The sequence below is a fragment of the Myiozetetes cayanensis genome, unplaced genomic scaffold (assembly GCF_022539395.1).
Source record: "Myiozetetes cayanensis isolate MyiCay16 unplaced genomic scaffold, myiCay2020 scf10, whole genome shotgun sequence".
Taxonomy (NCBI): domain Eukaryota; kingdom Metazoa; phylum Chordata; class Aves; order Passeriformes; family Tyrannidae; genus Myiozetetes; species Myiozetetes cayanensis.
Genome location: NW_026086605.1, coordinates 12,572,594 through 12,586,628, shown reverse-complemented (window position 1 = coordinate 12,586,628; position 14,035 = coordinate 12,572,594). Strand labels below are relative to the sequence as shown.

At 41.5% G+C, this 14,035-nt stretch overlaps 1 protein-coding gene across 4 annotated transcripts in view; it reads left to right on the top strand.

The window, feature by feature from the left end:
• The window catches only part of NEURL1 (neuralized E3 ubiquitin protein ligase 1), a 148,226-nt gene that overhangs the window by 90,396 nt on the left and 43,795 nt on the right, over positions 1-14,035 (top strand). The gene's annotated exons all lie outside the window — the stretch shown is intronic.

Here is a 14,035-nt window from a genome sequence, read left to right as displayed (position 1 = left end):
ATATACCTTGTAAGACTTTATCTCATTGTCTGCTTTCCCCATGCCAAAGCAGGGAAGTGCATTTTACGTGCTATGGATAAATTCTTCCTGGATGGCACAGTTCCGATTTTCTGGCTGGTTTAATGGACAGATTTGAAACATGGCTATCTTCCAAATTACCTGTGCAAATCTGTGGCTGGTTTTTCCAAAATACTGCTTTCACAGAGGAGTTCGATTTGTCAGTATGCAGCCTTAGATTCACTGGGAGGCAAATCACAGCACTTCTCCATGTAACAGTAATTTCATGGCTCTTGTTTTCAGCATGGATAAGGTTAGGTGGTACCCTGCTGATCTTCACAAGCTGAAGTTCCTTCTGAAGTTGAGAGATCTTGGCTATTTCCTGTTGTGCAGCCTGCCAATCTCAGTTAAAGTGACAACTTTATGGTACATATGAAAAACTTTATTGAAACTTCTTTCTGACAGTTCTGCCTCCTTTCTGCATTCTGTGCTGTATGAAAAAAATCCGGTGGCAGGACTGCCTGTAGCTACCTACATGGCAAGGAAGAGGGATGTGGGTTCTGGAGATGAAGAAATGAGACTGACTTTATTGCAAAAACTCCTGGCTCAAGATTGCACAAGGCAGAGGAATTGAAGAATTTCTCAGCAGCTTTTTCTTTTCTTAGGTGCAGAAAGATTTATCTTTTGTTGTGAATCAGTTTGAATCAGAGCCACTAAGCAACTATTCATAGGCCAAGGTGGTGATACTTGAATTGGGATGTAGAATTTGGGCAAATGTCACACAAAAGGTTCAGTTAGGAAGAGCTTACAAATGACTACAAGTCCTCCATCTGTTCTTGTGAGATTTGGCACCTCCAGACTGCCTTGATTAATGAGGGTCCATAACTCTGCATTATGTGTTTCCTTTCAAAACACCCAAGAAATCATTTCCTATCCGTCATCTGCCCCTGCGTTGTCCGAGCATCTTCCACATCCCCTTTCACAAGGGAAATGTGACTTTTGCCAGCCTCTGACTTAGCTCCAGTCCAAAAGGCTCCGGACTCTGGTGGGCATGAAGTTCCTAAATGAAGCAAGCAGCTTCTGAGTTTACACAGTTGGCGTGGAGCTCAGATACGTGTTTATAGCTTGTTCCAGGAGCCTTCAGCAGACTTTAAGCCTAGCAACTGTGCTGAAACGTCTTCAACCCCAAGTCCTCTCTATCTCCATTCATTATTAAACAGCACTAAAAGTCAAAGAAGGGAAATTGTTGGCTGTGCTGCCCCTGGATCCTATAGACACACCCGCTACAATGTTCTGCATGCCTGTTTTAGTGTATCAGACCACACATATAGCACAAGACAACTTGCCAAAAACGCCTGGGACTTGACAAATGAATTTCATAGCTTAGCTACAAACATATGGTTGAATTCAGCCTGGTATGGCATGCAGGGCATCTGATAGAGGCTGCGGGTGCTGGAGTGGTATGTTGAACAGAAAAACCTAGCACTTCAGATTCCAGTTCAGTGATTTACTGCCCCCTAACCCCAAACATGTTCCTTGTTCTTAAACCTCACTATTTTCTAATGCCTGTAGGGTTACAGGGTCATACTCCACCTCTGCACTGCCTCCATTTGCTTTTATGTGTATTTCACCCAAGAGTCTGACCAAAAGTTTTACCATTTCTGGTGTCTGTCTTTCTGTTTATTGCAGAATTGCTCCCTCCCCACTCCCAGTAATGTAACTTGACTTCCCAAATGAGACTTGCCCAAAGAAAAGATCTGCAGCAGTAAGTCCTGTGTCACTGCAAGATCCCAGCTCTGCAGCGGAGTGGACAGTGTACATTTATGTTCCCAAAAGTGACAACTTCCAAAACTGCTCATTTTTGTTTTTCTTATCTGCGTAACACTGGTAAATCAGTGCCAGCTAAAATGTGGAACCCAGTAAAGCAGGGAGATGTCCAAGTCTAGTGACATTGTTCCTGTTTTACACATTTAATGAAGAGAGACTTGAACAAAGTGGGGGGCAAAGCCTGTGAGAGTTAAATGATTTGGCAGAGGTTGTACAGCAGTGACACCTGACTCAGGTCTTGTTGCCTAACTCAACCCTGCCTTTCTCTCTATCTACATCACAGGCATTGCATAACACTCCGGCATCATTAAAAAACAGCTGGTTTGTACCTTAATTTTTCATTTCCTCCTGCTTATGGCTTTACTCACAGCGTCAGCCTTACTGATAATTACCCACATGTCACTAATGCTGTCAGTGCACAGGTGTATATGGCTGTCACAGATGTTCCTGGGTCCGACTGCCCTTGCTGTATGTTCAGAGGCAGAGGCCTTTAAGGAGCTTCTTTGCTGGCTGGATTTTGAAACAAAACAGGTGAAAAGGGCTTGCATGGTCCACTGCATCACAGCCAAGGGGAGTTTGAATTGATTTGGGCCATGGTTTGCTTGTTACTGTTTGCTTTGTTGTTGGAGTGAGTCAAATTGAGGGACTGGCTTAAATCTGCCTTGAAGTGGTTTCAGTGATGAGGTTCACAGTGCTGACACAGTCCCAGGTGAGAGGCTACTCCTTGCCCTCCTCTACCCCTGCTATAGAGATGAAAAGGCTTAAATTCACCCAGGAGTCTGGTCTCTGACCACATAGTCTCACTGGTTTTCTGCCACAGTGTAAGGGCTTGCATAGAGGAGGCTGTTGCAATGGAGTGCATGCATGTTCTGTGTTTTAGGACATGGGTTTTAGTGTAGATGCAGCTTTACATGACCTATAAACATGTCCTTATACAGTGACTCTCCTGCTGACATGCTCAACTTGCAGGGAGGATGGTGTACTGCTCTACTTCCCTTTTTGGGCAGCTAGTTTTGCACAAGTGACTTTCGCGTTCCAGGATAATTTAAAGTAATGTTTACTAGAAATGTGGCTTGTCCTTATGTTATCACTTCAACATACACACATGCTCATTCACACTTTTTAAAAAGAGTCCGAGAAAAATGGAACATAAGCAATCTGCTGCCTTGCTGCTATAATAAAGCATCAAAAAAAAGAAAAGGAAAGGCCCAGCTGTTTAAATCCTGGAGTCTTCAGAGCCCTGGAGGAAGGATGGCAGCTCGTGGGAACCAAATGGTGTTGTTTCACATTAACCTGCTTCTTTGAAGCTCTTAACTAGTGAGCCTGGCATATACAGTTTTTGTGGATTCACTGGAGAACAGCAAGGGTGACAACTTCCCTCAATGATGTGTACATTACAGCATAATGAGTGTTTGCAGGATTTTGCCTTTTGGTGGGGTATTCCAGGTTTACCTGTCGCATGGTGCCTTTTTGAAAATCACCCCATTTTTTTGGCAGTGACATTGCAGCACAGGATTTCAGCATGGTTAAGATCGGAAAGTCCCTATGAAGATCGTCCAGCCCTACCACCTAGTGTCTTTTCTTTCAAAGCACAATGCATGTGCTCTAAAAGTACAGAAAAAGGGGACTGCAAAGCAATTATAATTCCAGCGTACCTCTCTACTCACCCTGTGTTTCCAGCGTGGTAATGTGAGGAATGGTCTACTCATTTTCCACTGCTAGTGTGGTCAGCAACCAAATGCCTTTACCATTTATTACTCTGTTCACACTCCTCCCATCCATTCTGTATTTTCATTGATGCAGTATTTCAAAGTATTCTTGTTTTTTTACCAACACAGGCTTTGAAAACCAAGGATAATTTTATTTAGGTTGGCACAGTGAGAGGCACCTGTTGAAAGCTAAGTCTCACCACACCTTGTAAATATAAAATACATTAAAAAAAACTAGTAAGACCTTGCAAAATGAGAAAATTTTAAATGCATATGTATTAAATGTGCATGTATTAGATTTACTTGAATTAGAAATAGTATAAATATATACTTCAGTCATAAATGTATATACGGTCATAAATGTATATAAATGTATATACAGATCCTAGTAGAATCCACTGTATATTATATTAGATATTTGAGAAATCTCTTCTTTCTAGCTTCTTATCCCCTTCCAAGCTTCTTATTGCTTTATGTTCGCAATGTATCAAAAGTTAAAATGTGAACTGATCCTGGATGGAAATGTACCCATCTTGAGACTCAAGCTGGTGTCTGTTTGACAAGGAAGTTGCACATTTTGTGGGGAAAGAAAGAAACATTTGTTTTTCTTTCTTCACTCCTGTCAGTTTTTACATAGATTGAATCTCTAGCTCCAGGCCACCTTTAGAAGAAACATTAAATAAACCTCAAATAAGGTAGATTTATGGGCAAATTTCAAGCGTGAATGGTATAAGACTGATGATAAATCTAATTTATCGCATGCATCTGCAGTTTTACTGTGTGGTTATTACTATTTTATTTTCCAAGTGCGAAGCTTATTTTCCATTGCCCACGGGAATCCATTTCTGTTGCTCTTCTGACACGTGCAAATAAGCAGACTGATCTGCTGAGAGAGCTTTGCACTAAACAAAATTGGATAATCAGATATGACTGCAGTGTGTTTTTATGGGGTATTGTTGAAAGTGGAAGCTATAAACTATTTATCCTTTCTGTGGAAGTCTGTGACTATCTGATGGAAAAGCGTAAGTGCTTAAACAGAGTCCTGCTTAATGAATGCAAGATACACAAGACCTGCAAACAGTCAGTTGTCCTTGTTTTTCCGCATCTCCTAAGGGGAGAGAGAATTTAAATTGCTCATAAAGTTTTATTGTCTGTAGCTATTGTCTCTATGGCAGCTGCAGGAAGCTCTCTAACACAGCTACAAATATGAAAACAGTTTAATAAATAACTAATCTCTTGGCATTTTAATTAATCCCTGCTTTGCCTTAGCACCTCTGGAGGGAGGTATTTTTCCAGATGCAATAGGCACCTAAAAGTTAGCCCCAGCCCCAGGGCAGCTCCTTGTGCTTGACAGTCTCTCTGTCCTCCAGGTCTGCCTGTCTTGGTTGTGATGATAAGACTGCTGGACACTGCACTTTCAAGCAGGTCAGAGCTCCTCTTGGCTGTGTGAATGCAATGGGTTTTTTTCTTCTTTGTGTGTTTGACTGTAAACAGTAGAGACTTTGTGCCCATGAGCCTGGGGAAGGCAACATCCCCCTGTCCTGCCCTTCTGCTGCCAGGATGATCAGTGTGGGGTGTTTGGGCCGAGCAGCTGAATGGTAAGTAAGTCAGAACAGAGAGATGCCAAGTAAAATAAGGTCTCTGAGGGATCAACCTTTCAGGCTTCACTGGGACTCGATGAGGTGTTGAATTACAAAGTTGCACAGAGGCTGTGCACGTTACATACATTTTCTCAGCCTCGCTCACCGGATAACCTGTTGCTTTCATCCAAACCAGCTTTGCCTTAGCAGCACTGCTTGGTGAGTGCAGACAGTGCCACAGGTGAACAGAAAGAGCAAAATCTGGCACATAATGTGCTATTGGACACATTATATCCACAATATATGTGGACACATTATGTCCACATCAGCATCAGGAGAGCCTGCAAGTGTACCTGGGTAGGAATACATTCGAAAGGGATTAGTCTGGCTTTTATTGCCCAGACTGAGAAAAATGAAGACTGTAACAAGACAGAATGACCAGTGGAAAAATCCGTTCTGTGCTATAAAGTTCCTTTAGTTCTGTTAGGCTGAAATATTGTTGCTAACACAGGCAAGAAGGTCTATATAGTAATATTTTCCATGTTACCCATAAAACCCCAAGGAAATATGAAAACTCTGACAATTTTAAGTGGTGTTTATGTTACGGGTATGGGTATGCTGTAGTTCAGATGCTGACACTGCAAAGGTAGGCCCCTCTGTTAAAAAAAAAGTGGTGTCCTCACATTAAATATCTGTTGTGATGATTGATTTGGCTGTTGCTTTGAGGAGGTACATGTCGCTGGTTCAGACTAAGAAGTTTATCTTGCCTTTACTGAGTGCTGGAAGTGTGGAGAGTGTAGTATGGAAACCGTGGTTCCAATTGAAAGGTCTTTGACTTTCTTTTACTTCTAATAAAGGGTATAAACTACCTGAATAATTGAATGTATACTGAATTTATTACACAGCTATAGTTTGTTACAGATGTTTCTAGCATAGACAGGGCCTTAGAGTATGATAACCCACCACTTATGGAGCATTATATTCTTTAGAGAGATTTTTAAAATAATTCCTTATGTTAGCAAAGGTTTTGGATTTTCGATTTAAACAATTGGGATTTTTTTTTTTTAAGACATTCTCTTAACTGATAATGCCACATATAATTGTATTTTCCTTAGTTTGTCTAATTTGATTCCTGTTGTAAATCTGTAGGTAATAAGTGTCTTTAAAAAAAGGGGGTAGAGAGAATCTGGAGAATATGTTGGTAGAGGAAATTAATCTTTGCACTTTTCTCAATGCTTTTCTCAAAAATATTCAGCTAAATAATTTATACTGTTCTTGGGCTGTAATGCTGAAAGCTAATTCCTCTTCATTCATAAAGCTATAGCTTGACAAAAAGAGTGTGTTTAGTCCTGTGTAAGTCGGAGCTGGAGGTAAGTTTTGGATGTGAATTGAGTGATCTGGTGAAAGTATAACCATTTATTGTGCTAATCTTGCAATTCCAGCTATTCCAGCTGTTCCAGCTGTGGAGACCCTTTCCCCTAAGCCTGTATGACAGATGATGGCTGAACAGTGCTTACATGATAAAGCTAAACACCGTCCCTGTACAGTATGTCTCTGCTGGCATGAGATAGCACTTTGTCATTTCAATGTCTAATTGGCACCACAGCTGCTGAATATGCAATTTACTGTAGAGAGGATGTGATTTTTTATCCCTGTAGGTGTCTAGGTTATTAAAAACGTTTGACACCTTTAATAAAATAAAATTAGGTTTTCCATCCGTATCGGCAACAGAGCTAAAAATGAGATTTTTCTATAGTACAAAGTCTCTCTCTCTCTTTTTTTTTTTTTAATCAAGCTCTGTAAGCAGAACTGTTGCTGTTGGGTTCAGACTAGAAATCCTTATCAATAGCCCAACTCTGCTCTCAGTTTTACCAGCCTAAACTTGCAGCCACCTGTGGAGTTGCTCTGTTTTTACACTGTGAGCAGAATACAGCCCTTGTTTTTGCTCGTTCGTTCTTTCTTTTTGGGCAAATACTGAATGGCAGTAGCTTCTTCAGACCTTGCCTGGTTTGTCCTAAAGAAAACAAACCATTTTGACTCAGGGAAGCTGTGCTGAATCAAACCAGAATCTCTCCTTCACAGAAGCATAGAATCATAAAATGGTTTGGGTTTGAAGGGACCTTAAAGATCATGTAGTTCCAACCCCCTTGCCATTGGCAGAGATGCCATTCACTAGGTCATCTTTAGTCATACTGAGCTACTACTTCTATTCTCTAAGGTAATCTACTTGTGTTGAATCAGTTCCTGATTTTGGTGCAGATCAGCTCTTGCTTATGATGCAGCTGCTCCTGCAAAGTGCTGTGCTCAGTGAAATGCTGGGCTCCTCTCTCCTGTTCAGACATTTAGGAAAATCTGGATCTTTCATTCTTCTATGACTCTCACTTAATCACATTTTCATAATGTGTTCTACTGACAATATTTTTTACATCTTTCCCCTGTGTTGTGGCATTTGGTGAAAATATCATGCCTTGTACTGACATGTGCTAGGTAAGTGCTTCCTCCTGCTGTCTTGGGAATTATAGCGGGTAATGTTGGCAGAACTTTGTGAAATTTGTACAAAGCACTCCATGTTTATAGGCTAGAACAGTATGTCCACTTACTAGTTTTGATTCTCAGACATTAGCATCATTTTGATGTTAAAACCCTTTACGAAATATTAAAAAAAAAAATCCATTCCATCTGCTCGAATTAGATTTTGAAATGAAACTTATTTGGTATTGGTAAATTTTTAGTCTGTAGCTGGGTATAAAAGATTGATAAAACAGGTTGCTGGCCAGTGGCTATGGCTGGTGTGTTTAAGAAGATTAACATCTCTTGTGATGCATCTGGCTACCGGTGTGACCCTTCCCAGACAATTAATTCTCTTCAGGAAAAAAAATGTTTAATTGCTCTATCTTTTTAAGAGGATAAAGACCACTCCAGGGAAAAAGCCTTTCAAATCCAATAATCCTATTCCCGTGCTGGTACTGTGCCAATAAGTACTGCACCACTTGCATGGAAAGATCTGAAGCCTCTAACATATTTAATGCAGAGTGTTCCCTCTTCTTCTGCCTTCCCAAGGCCAGAGGACTCCAGCATCACAGAGCCCCATAGGTGTTCACTTGAACCAGGAGACTGGTGATAAATTGTTCAATGTGTTTCCACAGACATTTGCATTTTCTCCTCATTCTGCAGTGGTGTTTCCCCAGATGATTTTCATTGCTCTCTCTGGTGTTTGTAGGCAGCAGCCATCACTATCCTGAGCCTTTCACAGGCATCAGCAAACTGCTGTTATCCCAGCATGGCTTTTGTGAGAGCATCTTTCTGACAAAAACAGCAGTCCTTTTGGTTTCTGACCCTGTTTCTGGGCCTTGTTTACTCTAGATAGATCTGATTCAGTTATTCCATACACTGGAATGTGTATGCTTGTATCAGGTGAGCCTTGATGCTGCATACATTTGTTGAAACACTTTTTATTGCTTCATTCCTAACATGGTAGAGTCTTCGAACATTGCCTATAACACCACTTTGCCAGGTGGAAGAAAATTGGCTTCATGCTGAAGGTCAGAGCTAGAAACAGTTGGAAAGAAAACTGAATTGATGGAGAATTTCTCTGTGGAGCTGCAAGGACTGACAATTTCAACTCAGCCTAATTGCTCACTCAAGAGAAATACATAAATAATTTGGTTTTAGGCCATAATCACTATTATGACTATTTGTATGATAATTTCTAGTGCTTCATTTTTGGATGTGAGACCTAAAAGACCAATGCTCCATAAAAAACAGATAAGCTATGAAGAATCAAAGTAACAATCTGATGGTGAGTCAGAGGGTGCTCTGTGTTGGCAGGCTAAGGGGTGAAAGCTGGTGGAGGAAAAATTCAAGTGGGAAGTAAAATGCTATTTTTTTAAAGTTGTGTAGTTTCCAATTGGACAGTTGGAACCCATCTTCAGTTGGTCAGAAAAGAAGACTGCATAGACTGCAGGGCCCAAATTCAGCAGGATGGTTAACTACCTACCCACCTCTATGCATATGCAGTTGCCAGAAATCAGGTGTATGCTTGAATAAGTATGTTAATTCACATTCCTAAAGATAGACATGTGCTTAAGGGCTTTGCGAGATCTTTTTACCATCTGCTTGTTACTGGGTTCTGTGCAGGACTTGCTAGGTCAAAACCTGCAGTCTGTGGTTAATCAGTAATCAGTGGTTATGCAGGGATTAGGCTCTGTGCTTAATGGTTTTTCTGAGAAGCAAAGACTCTTTTAAAAGGAGGAAGAGAGAGATGAACATGAGCAGGGGGGGCTGAGCACACTGTTGAAGCTGGAGGGGAGGTAGGAACGTGTCCTCCAAGTAGTGCTTGCTTTTCTTGGAAAACATGGCAGATTTCTGTGCTGGAGGGATCCGGATGCCTGACACAGGGGATCAGGGAGATGAAAGCATGGAAATAGGGTGAACTGCTGTCTGAAAGCTGTGAAAGGAGGACAGGTTTGGCAAAGAGAGATCGGGTTATGTTGGTGGGTGATGCAAGGACAACTCAGTGACCAAAATACCATCCCTTTCTTGCCTGGCTTCTTATGCTAAGGTTCGATTTACACTTTTAAATCACTGGCTCATGTTGACTCTGTGTTGACAATTCATAACCCAAAGGCTTTGGTCCTTTTTTCTTTTTTTCCCTCCACCCTTATCTGGACAGCACAGGGTGTTAGGTGTGTTCGAGTTATTTTGTATGGGTCACCATGGATATCTGGCATGTTCCTTGAAGATAAGTGAGCTCTTTTATCAGGTCAAGTACATACTACTGCCAGTATATCTATCATAGGGATCATGAAGATACAGGAAAAAAAAAAACAAATGGGGAACAATCTGAGTGAGATTTGTTTCTTGTGTCCTGAATTAGATTGGTGGCTTTTAGTTCTGCTCTTGATAACACCTATTCCTCTTCATGCAATGGTTCTTTTCATTGTATAGTTAATTTATTGTGAAAGTCTTTTTCTAGTAACAAACACTGACAGAACTAAGTATCAAAGGGGTGTTTTGGAGGAAGGTGAGCAGGCTGTGTGAGGAGAGAGGAGATACTCCTTTGTTTGTCAGTGCTTTGCAGTGGGGATTTCACACTCCTCAGTCTGCGGAATTTGCTGCCAGATAAACTCTTGCCTGTTGAGTTGCAGTTCAGAGTCTAATCCTGCACTTAGCAGCATCTCTAGCTTGCTTGGCTGGGAAAGAAAACCAAACAACCATCTTTGAAATATGTATTGAGTGAAATACTTTTTCTGCAGAGGGCTTAATTGCAATGGACAACCTAGAAAATTAATGCAAATTAATTGCAAACATGGCTTTAAAAAGAACTAGTTATGCTAACCTGAATAGTTGCTATGGGCAAGCATTTAGAATTGAAATAACCTGACTTCGGTTTAGCTAGATTCAGAGTGACATCTGATTTGCTTGAAGAGTTTTGCTGACAACCACAAAAAGTGAGCAAGAATATCTTAACCCCTGTCTGAGACAGACACAGGGGTGAATGGTGGCCACTAGAGAAGGCCAGGCAGCCATCTCTTGTATCTTTAGTAGAAGGGGGAAAACCAGTTTTCTAGTAGGACCTTGGTGGAAGCTTCTTAAAATCTTCTGGGTAAACTTAAAAGTAACTTTATCATCTCTCATGGGGATATGTCGCTGTTGGTTATTCTGGCATAAGCATTTCCTGGGGCATTTTTGCAGCCAGTAGTGCCAGATACTTACAATTGCTGTCCCCTTCTCAGGATGTTCCTGGTGTCAGCTCTTTGACCAAGCTGTTATTTTATGGTATATTTAGTTCCTTTTTATCTTTTCTTTCTGTCAGTCTCTCCAGACCAATAATCATGTTTTCTTCTTTACTGCAGCCTCCATATCCTGCTGTCATGCTAAAAATGCTTCTGTGATGTTAAATCTTTTCCAGTTATATGAGGAGAATTAATTCATTCTGACACAGCCATGAAAATCTGATTCAATTCCTTTTTTTGGTATCTCAGTCACAGTCCTTGATCACAAATCAGCATGAGTCAGAATTTCCCAGGTTATTATTTCCTCAGAAAGGCTGATTGCAACCCTGTCTCCATATTTAATATCCTTTTTCTGACTGCGGTGTAGCCAAGCAGTGGAGGCTGTTTGGAGATCTGGCTTTTGTTCTGGCATTTGATGCCACAGGTGGAAAAGGTGACACCTAAGAATATCCCACAGCAGTTTCAGTGTTGCTGTTTCCCATCCTTATGGAGTTGAGTGCACACTGGCTCTACAGCATAAAGATGACTACAGAAACTAGCAGGATTTACTACTCTGGAAACTAAGAAATCTTGGGTCACAGGTGGGGATGGGGCCCAAGTGGCTTTATCAGCTCATGCCAGGACATGAGAATAAGGTAATGACAGGTTTTAGGACTGGACATATTGTGCTGAGATCTGCCAAAGCAGACTGTCGTGAGGTGTTTCACATAGATGAAACCCATCTATGTCCTTTTGAGTTCAAGTGGTTAAACAAGTAGCTTATCTGAAGTTACTAAAAGTAGATCAGAATGAAAAATCAGTGGGAAATACTCTCTTTGGGGCCCTTGTCATTCATTTTATCTCTCCAACATGTGTTTGTCTCTCAAATTTTATGTCCAAAGGCCAGGACCGCTTTGGCTGCTCATTGGAAGGGTGCAGTGCTGTCAGTCTGTTCAGCATTAGGCTGGTCTGTGGCCAGGAGGGGCTTGGAGGCACGAGGAGGCTTCCCTTTCCTTACACAGAGCCTCTGGCAGGAGGAAATCCGCCTTTGACTTGCCTTTGTCCCTCTCCTTATTCTGAAGGCTGTGCTGTCAGCTGAGCAGTAGCTGCAAGGGCTGCAGGAAAGAGCAGGCAAGACCCCTGAGCCTGCCCTGGGGGGTTTGTCACTGCCCAATTCAATGTCCAGCTTGAGGGCTAAGGAATCATTTCCATGTTTTCTGTTGATTGCTGCACTTTCCTTTTGTGCTTTTCTTAGGTTCTTCAGATAGGGCATTGGTAGTTTTAATACCCATTTGAGGTTTTTAACTTGCTTGTTTGTTTCCTGCCAAGCTCTATGAATATATTTTTTTCATATGAAAAGATAAAAATAATGCCCAGAGAGAGATCGGTCCATTATTTTTATGAGGGAAGAATATTTATTAGAGTTTAATTGTGCAAGAAAAGCAACCAAGCTCTGCCTGCGGGAGAAAGCCTTTACACACTGGTGTGGGTACCTCAGGTCCGTGACCAGTGGTTAACAGAAAGGGACAAAAAGCCCTCCTTAATTTTAATGGTAAAGGATTCAGCTCCTGATTCAGGCTCAGATTTCTCATTTTCCTAAGACATATCACACAAGTGCCTGGTTTCTGCAAGATGGAGATACCACTTTTCTCCCTGGCAGGGGACTGTGGGTTTCAGTTGCTCTGAGTTGCTGGACTCCTCATGTGCTAAAGTAGGCAAGCCAAGCTGCCTGTCTGACAGAAGTGCCTTATCTTGGTTTGACTCCTGTGCCTTGTAAGTGTGTTTCTGGCAGACATGAGTTATTGTTTCATGATTTGATTTTATGTTACGTTGCATATGCCAAAGGCTGTGCTGTGCTGCTGCTGCCCTGCTAAACACAACCGTTATTAAAGCTTAGGTGAGTGATCTCAATTTCCCTAAAGTTTCCAAACAATTCTAGGCTTTATTGGTGAGGAGAATTAGGATAAGATGCTGGCATGCTGAGCAGAATGGGTGGCCTTTGTGAGGCTCATCCATTATTAATCAGCCATGTAATTTCCCTTAAGTGGCAAGGTGTGATTGCTTTTGTTTTAAGCCCAATTGCATCTTCATGCTACAAGCAGAGATGAGAGCCTCTTGCCTGCATTATTGTAAATTACCCATGTGGGAAATGAGGATGCTGTAGGTTGGAGATACTGCCTGGGAGCTTGCTTGTGACACAGAGACACAATCAGATGCTGAATAAGCAAGAAATTAATTCTTCCTCCCCTTTCTCCTTTCCACATAAGACACGGGTTTGTTTTTGCTGGAGCTTTGCCTGTGTAAAGGCTGCAGTGTGGAGCCAGTGTTTGCCATCACACTTAACCTTTGGTATGTCAGAAAGCGTCTTATGGTGGGTTCTAAAAGTCTTCTCTGATGGTGGTATCTGCTGACCCTGCCTGGGGGGTCAGGGGGAGCCAACCAGCTAAATGTGGAAACACTGGAAAACAAACCCCTCCCAAATGAGACAACTGTAGGACACTGATTTAATACAACCTAAAAGTCGAGCTTCAAATAGCTTATAATGGAGAACAAATCAGTATTTTCTTCTTTAAAAACAGAGTGATAACATAATAAACATAACCCTGGTGAACTCCAGGAGGCATAAATCACTTGTAAATCAAAAGCATTATAAAAAATCGTTATGATTCATTGCTGAACTCTGTTTTACAGTCTGTGAAAACTTTTAATGTTTAGCTTTCATAAAGGCATTTCCCTTAATCGAAGTTGTTGCAATTAGAGGTAGTGGTAATGAGCCAGAAAGCAGCTGAGTGATGTTGCCTTTTGAGGATCTCTACAGCTGCCATTTTCATAGCGTGAATAGCGATGCTTGGTGTTGGCAGATCAGCGCTCCAGAAATTGGAAATGTTGTGTTTTGTAATACACCCCCATTCCCCCAAACCTACCATGATGTTGAATTCCATCCACTTAAAACAGAGTCTATGTTTAACAATAATTTAAATCATTATCCCGCCTGTCAGCTTGGAGTTAAGGGGCTACGCAACTGCGATTCTCTGTTTAGAAACTGCCTGGAATAATAACTTTCAGATGTCTCAAATATGCACCACTTATCTATAACATCTAAATACAAATGTCTCCCTGCTGAGCAAGCCCAACACTGTTTACCTATCGTGTCCAAACCATTCCAGAGGGTTTGCTTGGCGTGGAGCGGAAGGCCCTATATCCGCAG